Raw genomic sequence first — 16,728 nt, forward strand, 5'->3', positions numbered from 1 at the left:
ATAGCATGACATATATAATGAGAATGATTCACGGGTCCTCTTGTCTCAAAGAAGCACCATATTAATTAGGTACTACAATATTATGGGAATATAGCTATGAACATACTTAAACTGAGATTCCTATACTGAGGCCAGTGCAAGTAGTACAAGTGCATTCTAATATGCATTTTGTCCCTAGTTTACTTTTTACTCAGTTTATATAGTCTGAGAAATGTTCTGTACTTTTTTATTGATACTACTTGTCTGAATAAATCAAAGGCCAAGGGAATTCTGTTATGTGCACACTGTGATGAATACCTGATATTCAACATCTAGGAAGAACCCTATGTGATTATAGAGTAGTAGGACTTACTTTTATGGAACTCGGCTTCACAGGAGTATGGACAGGGATGATGAAACTAAGAACAGGTATTGAATTCTATGAAGAGCCACTGAACAGTTGAAATAAACTAGGCAATTTCTTATGTACAATATGTGCGCATGAAACCACCACCAAGGCAGATTTGAACCTGGGATCTTGAGAGCTGACTAGAGGAGCCTCTACCCTCTGAGCTAAAAGCCAGCTGGCTCCCAGCCTATGCTGTAGAGGCCTTTTGATCTTAACTGTTGCAGTGGTCTAGGTGCCACTTGCAGTACTCAGTAACCACACTAGGTGTGTGGGTTACATAATTCCCCTAGGTGAGGAAGCGCGTCCCGAGCTTCCGACACCCAGTTGAGATCCCGGACGAGCCCCCCTTGTAACCACCACCAAGGCGGATTTAAACCCAGGACCTCGGGAGCTGACTATAGGAGCCTCTACCCTCTGAGCTAAAAGCCAGCTCATTACATACATGCAATTACAGTGACTTCACACAAACCTCAAGTAAATGCACATGCTTTCCAAATAACCATATATGCAAATCAGGCACACATTTTATCTCATTCCTGTCCACCTAACTTATTTGAAACATCTGGGCCATCATCCCCTTCAAAGAAGAAAGCATAAAAGAGCCCTAGAATCAGAAAGTTAAGTCCTTGAGGAAGCAGCCTTGTCAAAAATGGCTTTCTGTGGGTCCCAGTACAGAGATTGGAGTCATTTTTCCATAACACAAATGGGTTTTTTTCCCATTAAAAAATTTGGACAAGAAAGGGTGTGATAGCAATATGTTGAATGGATTTTAGAGGTAAGTGATGGAGAAGGTAGTTTAGGCAAAAAATAAACAAAAGTAATGGATGAAAGTTTAGTGGCAGGTAGAGAGAGGAAGGAGTAGATTCTGATGATGCTCAAGTAGAGCAATAAGACTTGAAAGCTGTTATGTGAAAACAAAAGGAAGATGACATCAGGTTTACTAGCTTAGATGACATGGAGGATGGAATTAATATATGACATTAATATACGCCCCACTCTGATGGCACGAGCTTGCCTTGCACTCAGGCTGCCTGATCCCTGTGTTACATGGGGAGCCCAGCGCACAGCCCTCCACCTGCACCTCTTGTTCTCACTCTGCGGCCCAATTGAGCCACGGTGTCACTGGGGAGCAGGGAGGCGGGAGGGTGTCCTGACGCAACGGTTGGGGGAGGGTGCGCAGGCATGGCAGAGGTGGGGGGGCTAAGGGTGACAAGGGAGAGGAAGGACATCAAAGGGAGGGGCAGGGAGCGTGAGCGACACGACAGGCACTATAAAAGAGGGAAGGAAGAGCGTCAGGGGAAGGGCAGCGAGGAAGGAGGCATGCAGAGCAGAGGAACAAGCCAAGAATGCCTGAGCAAGACCTGTGGGGGTAGGAAGTAGCCCAGGCCAGGGCTTACTGCTTATAGCCCATGGGCTGGTGTGTTTGGCAGGAGCCCCACCAGCTGGACCAGATCATGACGTTACTGGTCCTTAGGGCCCTGGGCTGGAACCCACGAGAGATGGCAGGCCCAGGTCCCCCTAGCTCCTGGAGAACATCCAAAGGAGGAAAATAAAGGGTGACAACTGTTTGGACCAAAGGACACCCAAGAGTGACTGTGTTGGGAGAGCTAGACAAACTGAATATGAATGGACGGTCGATTGGCCACCAGAATCTGGTGAGCCCGTAAAGAAAGGGGGAACAACTGAGGAACCCACTTACAGATATGAAGGAATGCCAGCTGAAAAAGGATTAAAAAGGAAAGATGAGATTATTGCTTTTTAATCTTGTTTAATGTGAGGAAACTGCGGGTCTAGTCATTCCTATGCCTACATAGCAGGGGAAAGATCTGGGTTAGATTGCACATGAGTAGTTTCTACCTAGTTGACAACTGAGTCATGAGAATAGAGATGTTGAGCTAGGATGTGAGTGTAGAAAAAAATAAAATGAGAGGGCCCCAAAAAAGAGAAAACGAAAAGGAAGAACAAACACCAAAAGCCAAAAAAGGAGATGCACGAGGCAGGACAAGCACCAAGAAGAATGGTGTCCTGGAAGTGGAAGAGAAAGAAGAAGAAAAAAAGAAGGAAGGGAAGTCCACAGTATTGGAGGCACCGGAGAGATCAAAAATTAAAGTAGAGAATGGGCCCCTGGATTTTAGCCAGGAAGAGATGATCAGCAACTACAGTGAAAGCAGTTTTAGTATAACGTGGAGGCAGATGTCAGATTGGAGAGGGACTGGGAGAAAAAAAATCAAAGCACTGGAAGTGAATGGCATGTTCATGAAGAATAGAAATGAAGAAAAGGTGGGAGACAGGATGAGTGAGGAAGAGAAAGAGAAGTAGTCTATAGAATGTTTCTTTAGCATAGGGGAAACAACAGCATGCTTAAATGTGGAAGGAAAGTATCAGGAGGAGAGAGACAGAGAGGAAGGAGAGCAAAAGAACTAAGGAGGGCTGGAAGCAGATGGGGACGGGTTCATGAAAATAGATGAAGGAATTGGAGGAGGAAAGCAGACAGCTGAGAAATAGCATTAGAAACAAAGGAAAGGAGGACAGGCTACACTGAGTGGGAGGGGAAGTGCAGGTGGAGAGCTCCTGCTGTGCACTATCAATTTTGCCTTTGAAGAGTTTGCCAGATCCTGAACAGAGAGCGCGCAGTCATGAGGGGAGAAGCAGGGAGTGGATGAGCAAGAAGCAACTGGATGATTTGGCCAGGAATACTGCTGAGCTAGAGAGAATGCAAGAGGGACCCTGAATGGGCATAACAAGAATCCTTTCCTTTTTTTCCACGGAGCCAACTATTAGTGAATTCTTACTATGCTATTTTAAATTTTTGCATTGTAATATTATTAGTTTTGGGAATTTTTGTGTGTGTAAATGCAAAATCACATAAAAACCACATAAAGATCGGTAAAAAAACATTAGGAAGTCACTGTTATGTAGCTCAGTGACTTTAGAACTAGCAATCTCCAATGTGCTCTGGTAAGAAATTATAGTGAACACATGATGATACTATTATAAAGCATGTGACTATGGATCAGTATTCAGAATTCTGTTAGTGCATCTATTATATGTGTAAAGCTATTTGCTGGTAATCATGCTTCAACTAGTGACCATAATAAAACCAAATATCTTTAATCATCCTCTCCCCAGACTTTTTCCTCAGCCTTTTCACACAGAATACTTCTAAGTGAACAAATTCCCTCAGCTCTGCCACTGACATAATTTCTTTCAGAAATATTCTATGTCCAGATACAAGTCATAGTTTTAACTCCTGACTTTTCCAATTGGAGGTTACACTTTGGAATTAAATTACAGCTGTATGTCCAGAATAATGTGGATTTGCCCTACCTCTGGATGGTGAGAAATGGTGAAAAGATCATTCTCTCAGAAAGACACCACCCTCCCAAATGCCTTGGGGAATAATGCTACTGGCCCACCCATAAAGAGAGTGCAGCTTGTGATAAATGAGAAGAGCTGGTTAGAAAAGAGGAGTCATAGCTTATGGCCTGAGTTCCTCCTTCTACTCTTTGCTCAGACTACCCCAACAGGACTACCAGCTCTGCAGAGTTCGTATGCTCCCTTGGTCTCCCAATAAACAAACTTCCACTGTGTTTGGGGCTGGAAAAGGGGAAAGATTGGGTGCGAAATAGACATGCAGGGGCTGGCCGCAATCTCTGTCCTAGTCTGCTGTACAGCCCTTGTTAATCCTTCACTTAAAAATAATGGTGTACAAATTCTTCAAGCCAATTCAACAATATTTTTTTTTGTATAGTGAGGCAATAGTTAGGGATCAGAAATTTTAAAGGAAAATGCAAGAAGAGATCTATTAAGAGAAAAGTACCACAGATTCTTCTTTGTTTCACTCCTGGCCTTTTGTAGGCTGGAAGATGAGATGTGGATATTTTCATTAAGAAAACAAACAACAACAACAACAAAAAATGGAGACTGACTGACATTACTCACCATGCACAATCTGAGTAAGAAGCTGGTAGAAGAGTAAGTTTGACTCTTACTCTACCCAACTATCTGCCATTTTAAAATCATTTCCCTCCAGGAAATTCAGCAAGCTACAATAGCACCTAAAAATGGCTTTATATTGCTAGCATTTAGCTTTGAATTGAACTAAATTTCTGAGAATGAGAAAAGGAAAATAAAGTCAATGGAAATAGCATGTGACAGGGCACTATCGCCCTGACCACCATGCGGTACGGGGAGCGCAGAAGCTGGAGCGCCACTTGTGCCGTGTGTTCACACGCCATGGCACAGCTGAACTACATCTCAGTCTGGGCCAGGGCGCCACGGTGTCGTCACAGGCGCCGCATCATCGTCACAAGCTCTCCAGGAATGATGCAAGAGGAGGAAGGGGGGCTTGGGAGGCACACAGAGGTGACGTCATGGGGAGGGGTGGAGAGAGGAAGTGGGGTGGGAGATTTAAAAAGGGGAACTGGGACTGAAGGGAGGAAGAGGCAAGGGAGTGAGGAGGCAAGGGAAGTACAGGCAATTGAGAGAGAGAGAGAGAGAGAGAGAGGGTGACTGTACTCCATGGGCGGGGGGCAGGTTGCGGGTGCTGAGGAAGGGTTACGACACCCTCCAGACATATCCAGGGTAGGAAGTAGCCCAGGGCGGGGCTCTCCAGTAGAAGCCTGTGGGCTGGCAAGTTGCGGCAGGAAGCCCTGTCAGCCAGATAGGAACCTGGCTAAAGCCTGTCCTTAGGGCCCTGGGCTGGGACCCGTGAGAGAGGCCGGGTCCGGGTCTCCCTACCCCACCCACCAAGGGCGGGGGCAAATATACAGACTCTTGTAAACTGAGACTCTTACAGACTGCCAGACTGTCAGATTAGATGGCTAGAACTTGAAATAGAGACAAAGCACCGGAGAGAAAGGGGTACATACATGCCCCTTTACAAGGGGGTATGCATACACCCCTTCACATAGCAAAACACAAGTTCAAGAATATTTTGCACTCCTGACCAATATAGCAAAGTGTCTGTGGGCTAAGCATTGTACTTGTGACATATGTATAGAGATAAATGGGAAGGAGAAGGCATGCATGGTCCACATCCACTCAGAAATATAAGAACTCAAAAAGAATAACCATCAGCAAAAATAACAGCAGTCATAACTAATAAAGCCCAGTTATAAAGCAGCTAGAAGCTAACTCTGTTATCCAGCATTAAGGAAGAGCAGGAAGGAACACTGACAAAGCCCCACAAAGTCATTATAAAAACAAAAGGACTGACATTTGGCCAGAGTGAACTTCTGGCATTCATTGGAGGTGTATATCTAAAGGTCTTATGCCCACTAATTACTTGGGTACATAGCTAGCATGTCATTTTGTTTCAGATCCATTTTGTTTTCAAATTATATTTCTGAATGACTATGTGATATCTTGTCTTTTTATATTGTAAGTTCCACTGATATGGCTTAAGGAAAGCATATGTTTCAGTGTGTCCAAACTCTGCCTTAAGACGAGGAGGTAGAGGAAAAAAGACAAAGCTTCATGGAGTCATGAGAAAAAAGAAGTAAATTGTATCGACTGATGTCTGTTCAAATGTTGTACAGTACTTAGTTCTCTCGGTAGATGTGGTTAGATGGAAAATGTAGATTAAACTGAAGGAAGTTTGTAGAATTTAAAAATATGACAATGAATAATGCAGTAGATGAGACTTAACCTGGTACTAGATTCGAATAATGCGGGGAATAAAACTGCCTACCCATCTGTAACCCAGGGGTACATTGAAATTTCTTCTAGTGGCTAATTTAATCTTACATATTCAAATGATGAGGTTTATGAGTAATGCCTTCACTCTGCAGTACACCTGGAAACTTGGGTTCCAGTTGCGGGTTGAGATGCTTGAATAGGTCTTATAAGGCAGGGCAGGCTGTAAGAAAAGAGAAGTAATATATGAGCATGTTTTATTAGGACAAGTTGTCTAAATGATTGAAGTCGACTTCCTTCAGTAGTTTTTGGCTAGTTTACATGGATAAAAAAGGAAGCGCCCATTAGCCTATTGGTAGGGCAAACATGCAAACTATATAAAAGTAGGAAGTGACTCATTTTTGGAGGAACATAAAGGCTTAAGTAATATGTCTGGCATATTGAAAGGAACCAGTTCCCAATCATTGTATGCTATTGCCTATGAATTCCCATTGAAATCAATGGGCACCTATCTTGAAGGTTGGGACGCCATCTCCTCATATCTTCGGCAGTCAATCAATTCCTGAACATTCTGAAGTCATCTTGTATTTCCAAGAGTGCTGTCTTAGTTCTGCATTCATGAAGCTGAAGAATCAGGAATGCTATTGCATTGCAAATAAAGATTAATAAATAGCAAATAATTGTATTTATATATCCTCTCTCCTCACTTACTCCCTCCTGTTTGAGGCATTCATGATACTGTCCAGCTAAAATGTAACAATAGCAAGAACATAATCCAGAAAGAATAAAGCATACACACACACAAAGCTAAATATCCAACACAGCAGCCCCTGTACAAACGTGTGCAGAGAGTGCTGATATGGATAAAACATGAAACTCTTAATAATAAAGTGGTTACAACTGTCTTTTTTATGTGACGGGGCTATAGCTAAGACAGATGTTGAAGAACATGTTCCACAGCCTAAAGGCTATCACAGAAGGATTCATCACCCAAAGGTGAAATGATGGAAGCCCTGTAATGCAGGAGGCATCAGAGCATACCTATGCGCCAAGATAAAGTTGAAATAGGAGGTCTTGAGATTATCTCACTGACATTTCTAAGGGCATTAAGAACATATTCTTACGGAATGGTTCAGAATTTTGCAAATAGTCTTTTACCTTTTGGACTTGACAGATGGGTTTCCCAGTCTCTTCCCAACAGTGATAATAAAAACAGTATGATGTATATCTACTTCAATTAATAAACCAATGGGATACTGTCAATAGATTAACAAAGTAAATATAGGGCCTACTCAGGTAGTCATTTTACAGCCCAAACTTCCACTGGGCCTGATCCAATGGCTACTGAAGTCAGTGAGAAGTTTACCGCTGACTTCAGAGCTGGTCTGTTGTTAACATAAGGCATGCAACTAAGGCAATTATAATGAAACAGTAATCCATTTTATTAAATAAATAGGTTCTTTTTAGTGCATATATGCAGCCTGGTATGTGTGTGTACACACGCGTACTTGGTGCTATGAAAAGATATGTTACTTTTGCAAAGTAACAGGTGCATTTTAGAAAACATTATGTGTCTTTTGGGATCAAATGTTTAAAACAACAATCAACCAAAATACATTTTTGTTCTTTTATGAACATATATGGTTAATAAAATGAAAGTATAATGAAAGCATCACATATAATCAACAATACACAACTGTACTCATTCACACTGTATATCTTCTGTGTAAAAGTTTATACAGCTGCTGCTAGCTACTTGGGAGTCACAAATGCAAACACATGATTGCATTATGTTTACAAATGTCCTGCAGAACATTTTGCATTCATATGGATTATATTACATTCATGCTGAGGGTTTGATGACAAATTATTGTAGATTAAACCCTCCTTAAAAATATGTGGAGCCTTTTAACAAAGGGTACATAAAACAAGCTGCTAGTTATTTTTCTTTGTTAATAATGATAGCTTTTAAAATACAAAGTTGAGAGGCGTTAGAGGGTGTGCTCCTGGGCTTTCATTCATTATACTAATAAAACTCCATAAAGTGGAGTATTGCAGCTAGAGGGTATTGCTACTTTCAGATAGGTACAGTGACAGACCCATATTTCCTATCTCTGAATACTACTACAGATACTATCAACTGAGACAAAGAAAACAAAATGCATGACAATCATTCAGTCTTACAATGAAGAGATTTGTAGCTAGCTACTAAGTATGCTTTCCAACAAACAGACTATGTTGTCCTAGAGCTAAAGGGGGAGTTATATTTCTTTGAAAATTCAAGGGCACTCGGTTTGTTTCTTCTCTAGTTGAAAGATTGTTTTATTTTCAGCTATGGCTACACAGGTGTGAATGTCAGCTGGAATTATACAAGCTTTCTCCTTCTGCCAAAAAGATGGGATGTTAGCTGACCATTCCTTCCAGAATAGTAAGGTCACAGTTTGTTGTTAATATTTTAAGTTAATATTTTCCTTGGTTCAGTTTTGGTTTATTCAAGTAAATAATGTCACAAAGTGAATTCAGATCTCTTTTCTTCACATGCTCGCTCTCTCTCAGCATTTCTAGAATACATCACAATGCTAAAATATGGATGCAGAAAAACCATGGGATCTGTCCATCCGGTGTTTGAGTTAAATCAGTGGCTTCTGATTTAATACCCTGCTGTTGTTTTTTTTTTTTGCTTTGCTTAATTGGGAAATACTTTATTATAGAAGTGGGCTGTGCAGAGCGATCTAAAGATGATAAAGGGAGCACTTTGCTTAATGTCCCTGGGAATGTGGTCCTGAGCAATGCTCCTTCTAATTTTTTTTTCATCCATGTGTGGAATAAATTTTATGTGCATTATGTTTTGATCTGATGTGCACCACATTAGACACACATGCTGTCAGCTGTGGGCACTCTGCTAATTAGCTAGGCAGCATTTGAATCTCAAGCGCTCAGCTTACACAGAATACTGGGCCTGAGTCTTTGGCCCATGTTAAGAAGACATTTCCTGTGACTCCCTGGAGACTCTCTCTAGAGTTCTGAGAACAGAAAGGTACCAGATGACTAAGTGCCACAGCAATTACAGGAAGAAGAAAAACTTTAAAAGCCAACAACTGGTCTTGCTACATCTTTGGCTGTGTCTAGACTACATGCCTCTGTCGGCAGAGGCATGTAGATTAGACAGATCAGCAAAGGCAAATTTACATGGCTGCCGCTCTGAGCCGACAAACAGCTGATCAGCTGTTTGTCGGCTCGCACGCTAGTCTGGACGTGCCCCCTGTCGACATCAAAGCCCTTTGTCGGCAGCCCCGTTATTCCTCGTGGGATGAGGTTTACTGGGGCTGCCGACAAAGGGCTTTGATGTCGACAGGGGGAACATCCAGACTAGCGCGCGAGCCGACAAACAGCTAATCAGCTGTTTGTCGGCTCAGCGCGGCAGCCATGTAAATGTAAATGAAGCCGTGATCATTTAAATCGTGGCTTCACTTGCCTTTGCTGAACAAACAAATCTACATGCCTCTGCCGACAGAGGCATGTAGTTTAGAGGTACCCTTAGAGACTAACAAAACATGTAGATGGTATCATGAGCTTTTGTGGGCACAACCCACTTCTTCAGATGAGGCAATACTTGAGATCAGGGGCGGATATAGGGCAGGGCGAACGGGGCGGCCGCCCCGGGCCCCACGCTTCAGAAAGCCCTGCGCATGCGCCGTGGCTCCGCCGCGCATGCGCATGGTGTCACTGAGCATGTGCCGTGGCAAAGGGGGGGGGGGCGTGGAATTATGCTGCCCGGGGCCCCGCAAAACGGTCATCTGCCCCTGCTTGAGATCACAATTTTATCCCATTAAGGATTTTGTAAACTAGTATTAGAAGCAAGAATGGGCTCCAATAGTGAACAAGGAAACAATACAAGATGTGTAGCTAGTAAAACATACTCCCTTAAGCTTGCTATGCTCAGGAAACAGAACATTACATTGTGCTCCAAAGGTACCTTTTCCATAGTTTTGTTGTCTAGACCCAGGTACAGTGAATTACAATAGTCCAAACTGTAAGTTAAACAATGGTTTACATTGCTGACTAATGTGGTCAGGACATCATCAAAGAGGAATGAAGAGTCTTACTAGTGAGGACCCATCACCTAAATGGTGCAAAGCCATTAAAATGACTGCACAGATGCTGCAAAATATTTGCAGTGCCTGAAAGATAACAGTGCAGTCACCCACCATAACAGGATTTCATTACAACCTTTGTCACAGTTTTGGACTCCGATTACACAGCAGCTGTTAAGATCTGAACCTGCTCTGGCAGAGCTCTGGCCATGTCTCATGGGTCCTGTGCTTCTGGGTGCATAGTGTTCAAACTCAGAGGCTCGCCATGACCTTCCACACAGACTCTTTTTTTTTTTTTTAAGAGGCAAGGGTCACACCCTACTGAGCCATATTCATCACAGGCTAGTCCATAGTATGGAGTAAAATCCCTTTATAGTCCTGGTCTCCCTATCCAGGATGGTTTCTCTGATGGCACGGAAAGATTGGGGAAAACCCGGGCTCGCTCACTACTCCGCCTTCTGACCCAGGGACCCTAAGGCAGCGACAACAGACAGGGTTTGTTCTACTCCCAGTCTGGCAACTACTTCCCTGGGCTGCTTCCTGAAGTGATACCTCCCAGCACCTTTCCTCTGGTACCTGAGCAGTCTATCCTGCTCCTCCACAGCACTCTGCCTTATTTGCAGTTCCTACCTCTCACTCAGCGGCTGTGTCTACATTGGCACCCTTTTCCGGAAAAGGGATGCTAATGAGACAAGTCAGAATTGCAAATGCCACGGGGGATTTAAATATCCCCCGCGGCATTTGCATGAACATGGCTGTCGCTTTTTTCTGGCTCGGGGCTTTGCCGGAGAAAAGCGCCAGTCTAGACGGGATCTTTCGGAAAATAAAGCCTTTTCCGGAAGATCCCTTATTCCTGATTTTAAGAGGAAAAAGGATCAGCAGAAGATATGCAAATGAGAGTGATTTGCATATCTTCTGCCAGAAAAAAACCAGCAGTGTAGACATAGCTTCAGACCCTGCTCACTCTCAGATCTTTGGCTCCTTTCTTCCTCCTCGCATGCCTCTGAATTAACAGAAGAGGAGCCCTTTTAAACCAGTCTTAACAGGTTCTTGATCGGCCCCTGGTGTTCTGATTAACCTAACTCCTGATTAACCTGACTCCTTTGGTTTTGGAAGGTTCCTAATTGGCCCCAGGTATTCCAACTTGCCTGATTGTCCAGACTGATTCTGGAAAGTTCCTGCTGGTCCTAGGCCAGCCCCTGCCAGTTTATCCAGGGAACCGAGATCTACTTAATCTAGGGCTAACAAACCTCCCTTCAAGCACACTCCTGTAGCCATCTGGCCTGACCCTGTTCATGCTGTGTAGACTCATTAGTTCTTTCTTTTTTGTATTGTCTCCTGTCTGACTACATTTGACACAGATACCCCACTCCTCCCCCCCCCAAAAAAAACTGATCGGTTCACATTGGATATTTGGAGAGTTTTTTACATTCTTTTTTGTTTTCCCACCAACATTTTGTTTGTTAAGTCCTCAGACTATGGATCTCTTGCTGAATTGCTTCCTGGATCTTTTCCTTGTATCTTAGTATACCTTGAAAATGGAAAGAGAGGTTGTGTATACACTTCTATATGTTTTCCTTTTTAACAACACAATAATGTATCTACACTAGTGAGACAAATATGGACAAAACAATTGAAATGTTACACCATAGTTATGTGCAAAGAAACAAACATCAGTACTTTACCCCTAATGTTAATTAAACTTATACTAATGCTTTAAACTCACTTCTTCTGAACAAAGTTAAGCAGTGTATTAGGAGTCAGATCTCAGCAATAACAATACCAACACACTTTGAAGTAACATCTACTACAGTGTAGCTCCACTGAGTCTCTGCAGAAGCTATGTCAGGCCCCTAAGTAACTTCCCTATGGAGTTTACTGTAAGTAGATTTCTGACCCCAAACCATAAGAGTTCTGCAAATGGATTTTCCTTTCAGTGGACAATTCTCATTCTAGAATACTCCAACTCAGAAGTAAACATAATTGCACTCTAGTGAGTCACCAAGGTGACATCTAAAGCCACTTCTAGAATGCCTTAATGTTACAGACATAAGGTCTTTCAGATACCTCACTTATAATTCACCCGCTCCCCTCAAATTAATCCAAACACTCGAAAAGCTTTCAGTTTATTAAACTATTTGCAGAAGTCTTCCCCAGACTAGGCTTTATAACTTACTACATTGTGCATCAGTTTTAGTCCCCGGAGCACCATATATAGGGTTGCAAATACAATATGAACTTTTCCCAACATTTTTGAGGCATTTCATGAGATTTAGACATGAGCTCAATTAATGATTTCCAGGTAAGTCTTTAAAAATGCTGAGGGAGTGGGTTTCGCTTGTCCCCTTTGTGAATTTCACAATAAAAATGACAAATCACACATGAACTTCTTGGGCTATTGCTAGTGACTTTCAAAGGCTTTACCAAGAACATTACATTTGAAAGAGTCAATGTCAGCAATGAGTGATAGAAACAGATATATAATCCACAAGGTTATGAATTTCCAGGTGTTTAATTGAATAGTACACTAATGAGGAAAAAGTTGAATGGTACAAATAACCAAATAGTGACATTTCAGAAGGCAATGGATATTTTATGACCCCAAACAACAAGTAAAGCAGTAATGTGTTTAAAAACCTCCAACAGTATTGAAAACACTTTTCTGTAGCAGTGTCCAAGATACAGTATTTAAAAATGCTGTTATCCATAACCCTAATGGGACTATTTCAAGCAGCCAAATCATTTGCACAAAAATAGAAGCAATTGCTTTTCCATGGGCATGTCCAGACTACAAAAATAAAGTTGACAATGTAAGTCAACATTCAGCCACCACAGCAACTAAGCTGGTCATGCATCTCCACACCAGACTCATTGTATCAGTGTATTGCATCCTCACTAGCAGCACTTACATCTATCACAGAGCTATGCACCTTGGGTAGCTTTTCCACAGTGCAACTAGACACAGAGGGGTTTGGGAAGGCTTTCAAAGCTTCATGGGACCAAAACATTGTCACAGGGGGAAAAGGAACATGGTTTTGGTCCCTGTGATGCCTTCCTACCTCCTTACCCTGCTATCAGCAGCAAAACAACTCATACTTTCTCGTGCCTTTTTCCGAAAGCCTGGCTTAGGTGCATGTCAAAGTTCCCTCTAAGCATAGTAGCTACTCAGCTATGTTCTGAACCCTGTGCAAAGGTTTAAAGCTCCTTGTGTAGGCAGGGAGATCAGCTGATCGGCAGGGATGGGACCTCCGTAAATAGCAGCTAAACACTGCCTGTCGAGTGCTTTAATGGGAAGACAATCAGCCAGTGAAGATAAGCAGGGAATAAGTGTTTGGGAGGAGGGAGGAAGTAATTCATTGACTTGGGGGAAGGAGAGAGACACAGAGGCCATGTCTACACTACAAGGTTTTTGCGCAAAAACGGCCATATTTGTGCAAAAAACGACAAAGCATTGACACCTCAAGTATGCTTTTGTGCCCCCCCCCCAAAATACAGTAAATTGACAGGACAGAGGGCTTTTGCCAATAGAGTTATTTCTCTCCCCACGAGGAATAACTCCTTTTTGCATTACAGCTCTAATGCAAAAAAGCGTGTATGGATGCTCTGCAGGGGTTTCTTGCGCAGAAAAAGCACAGGTGCTCTGATGGCCATTCTGTTAATGGTAACCAGAGCTTCTTGTACAAGAGCATCCATGCAGTGTGAAGGCTCTCTTGCTCAAAAGTACATCGCTTTTGCGATGTGCTTTTGTGGTGTGGACATGATTTTGTGCAAGAAGTTTTTGCAGAAGACCTCTTCTGCAAAAAGCTTCTTGTGCAAAAACCCTGCAGCGTAGACAAAGCCAGAGAGTGAGAGCAAGAGCAAAAGAGAGCTGGAGAGAGGATGAGGCAGACTCCTTCTGGGCTGAGAAGGGGGAGATAAAAGGGCTGACTGCATGAGGTAGGTGGGGGAAAGAGTGCCGGCATCTGTGCAGTGAGGTGGAGGCAGGGGACAGTTTATTTGGGGTGTCTGACTCACTGCAGTCCTCTCTGTTAGGCTGGTTTGGAGGGAAGCAGGGAAGCCTGGTGTGTGTGTGTGTGTCTTTGTGCTAGGAGGACATTTGCATGATTAAATTTCAAACAACATTTTTATATATGTGTTAATGGCTTAAGATAAGAAAGAAAACATTATTTTAACAGTAATAGGGTATGTCTACACTACCACCCTAGTTCGAACTAGAGTGGTAATGTAGGCAACCGGAGTTGCAAATGAAGCCCGGGATTTGAATTTCCCGGGCTTCATTTGCATATAGCCGGGCGCCGCAATTTTTAAATGTCCGCTAGTGCGGACTACGTGCCGCGCAGCTACACGCGGCACGGACTAGGTAGTTCAGACTAGGCTTCCTATTCCGAACTACCGAGGAGTAATGGTAGTTCGGAATAGGAAGCCTAGTCCTAACTACCTAGTCCGTGCCGCGTGTAGCTGCGTGGCCCGGAGTCCGCACTAGCGGACATTTAAAAATGGCGGCGCCCAGCTATATGCAAATGAAGCCCGGGAAATTCAAATCCCGGGCTTCATTTGCAACTCCGGTTGCCTACATTACCACCCTAGTTCAAACTAGGGTGGTAGTGTAGACATACCCTAAAAGGGGTAGCCCTGTTAGTCGATAGCTGAAAAAATATTAAAAAACACATAGGGTGCGTCTAGACTGGCATGATTTTGCGCAAAAGCAAGCGCTTTTGCGCAAAATATTGCCACATGTCTACAGGTGCCGCGAGTATTTGCGCAAGAACACCGACTTTGTAATGTACAAAATCAGTGGTTCTTGCACAAATACTCCGACGCTCCTGCTCAGGGATAAGCCCTCTTGCACAAGTATTCTTGTGTAAGAGGGCCAGTATAGACAGCCATGTTAATTTCTTGAGCAAGAAAGCCCGGTGGCTAAAATGGCCATTGGAGATTTCTTGCGCAAGAGAGCGTCTACACTGGCATGGATGCTTTTGAGCAAAAGCAAATCTTTTGTGCAAAGACACATGCCAGTTTAGACGCTCTCTTGTGCAAATACTTTTAACGGAAAAACTTTTCTGTTAAAAGTATTTGCGCAAAATCATGCCAGTCTGGACGCAGCCAAATAGTTCTAAGGTGCTCATAAGAACAGTCATATTGGGTCAGACCAATGGTGCATCTAGCCCAGTATTCTGTCTGCTGACAGTGGCCAATACCACATGCCCCAGAGGGAGGGAACACAACAGTAATCCTCACGTGATCCCTCTCCTGTCACCAATTTCCAGACAAACAGAGGCTAGGAACACCATTCCTACCCAGGATTGGTGCTGCAGGATTATTCATTGTTTTAACAGAATTTTGTGGAGTGTTGCGGGCATCTAAACTCTGAACTTAATGTTTTTTAAAGTCCTGTGTTACTAATTAATACACGATAAATTGTGTTGCATTAAGGCCAAATCTTTGCTCTCTGGTAGAATTCTGTCTTTTATCAGTCAGAAGTAGAAAGTGTGATGCTAGTTGTTTTGTTAGGATGAAATCGTATTTGCAAGCTCTTTGAAACATTCAGATGTCTACAAACCCTGAAGCCATGTGTTCGTTTGTTCTGCGGCTTCTATTATTCCTCCAATGGAAGAAGGCTAATTCACTACCTTTGTTCAGCACCTTTGTAGTCACTAAGGGTACCTCACAGCAACTAGACACAGGTGTCTTACTTTAAAATATTTTATTCCACACATATAGACTGCTTAAAATATATGTATATATGTATGCCATAACTTGAAAAGCACGAGCCCTGCTCAGCTGAGTACTCTTGTTGTGAGTACAATAAAAAAATTCCCAGTTGCTGCTAGGAGTTGCACAGCAGTTGAACACTGGGTAGCACCATTTCTGGACCCAGGAAAGAAGCATTGACTGGCTGGATCATGTTATTATGTAGGTATGGGACAACAAGCAGTTACTGCAGACCTTTTGAACACATATGGCCAATTTGTAGGATCTTTATACAGTTTTCACAAGCCATGAAATAAAGCAACATTAAAACGGGCCTGGCTCTGACCATGGAGAAGCAAATAGTCATTGCTCTGTGGTAACTTGCAACGCCAGACTGCCATCAGTCAATAGGGAATCAATTTGGAGTTGGTAAATCCACTATTTTGGTCCAAGTGAGCAAGACCATTAATCAATCACTTCTAAGAAGGGTAGTGTTTCTGGGCAATGTCCAGGACAGAGTAGACGGCTTTGCTGAGATGGGTATACCTCACTGTGGTGGGGTCATAGATGGCATCCACATCCTATCTTGGCACCAGACCACCTTGCTAAAGAGTACATAAACCATTAGGTATACTCCTCAATATTCAGCGATGCATCTGACGAAGTGGGTTTTTGCCCATGAAAACTTATGCTCCAACACTTTGATTAGTCTATAAGGTGCCACAGGACTCCTCGCTGCTTTTTCAGATTCAGACTAACACGGCTACCCCTCTGATACTTGACACCATGCAAGGCACTGCATTTAGCCGTATGGAGTGGAAATCTATCAACCTCATGAAGAAACTTGCACAAGTACAAACAGATATCATCTTTCTCTCCAAATGCAAACGGATGGACATCATACCAAATGGACTGAAG

The 16,728-nt window shown here is 43.0% G+C and overlaps 1 long non-coding RNA gene across 1 annotated transcript in view; it reads right to left on the reverse strand.

The window, feature by feature from the left end:
- LOC112545476 (uncharacterized) overlaps positions 1–12,029 on the reverse strand; it is a 13,760-nt gene extending 1,731 nt beyond the window's left edge. The window contains exons 1-3 of the long non-coding RNA XR_012906815.2: positions 11,846–12,029; positions 6,137–6,248; positions 353–398 (exon numbers count right to left, since the gene is read on the reverse strand). This is a non-coding gene — a long non-coding RNA (uncharacterized LOC112545476). The remainder of the gene's footprint in view (positions 1–352; positions 399–6,136; positions 6,249–11,845) is intronic.
- Between the last annotated feature and the right edge of the window lie 4,699 nt (positions 12,030–16,728).

Source organism: Pelodiscus sinensis, chromosome 12 (assembly GCF_052426305.1).
Source record: "Pelodiscus sinensis isolate ZL-2025 chromosome 12, ASM5242630v1, whole genome shotgun sequence".
NCBI classification, from domain to species: domain Eukaryota; kingdom Metazoa; phylum Chordata; order Testudines; family Trionychidae; genus Pelodiscus; species Pelodiscus sinensis.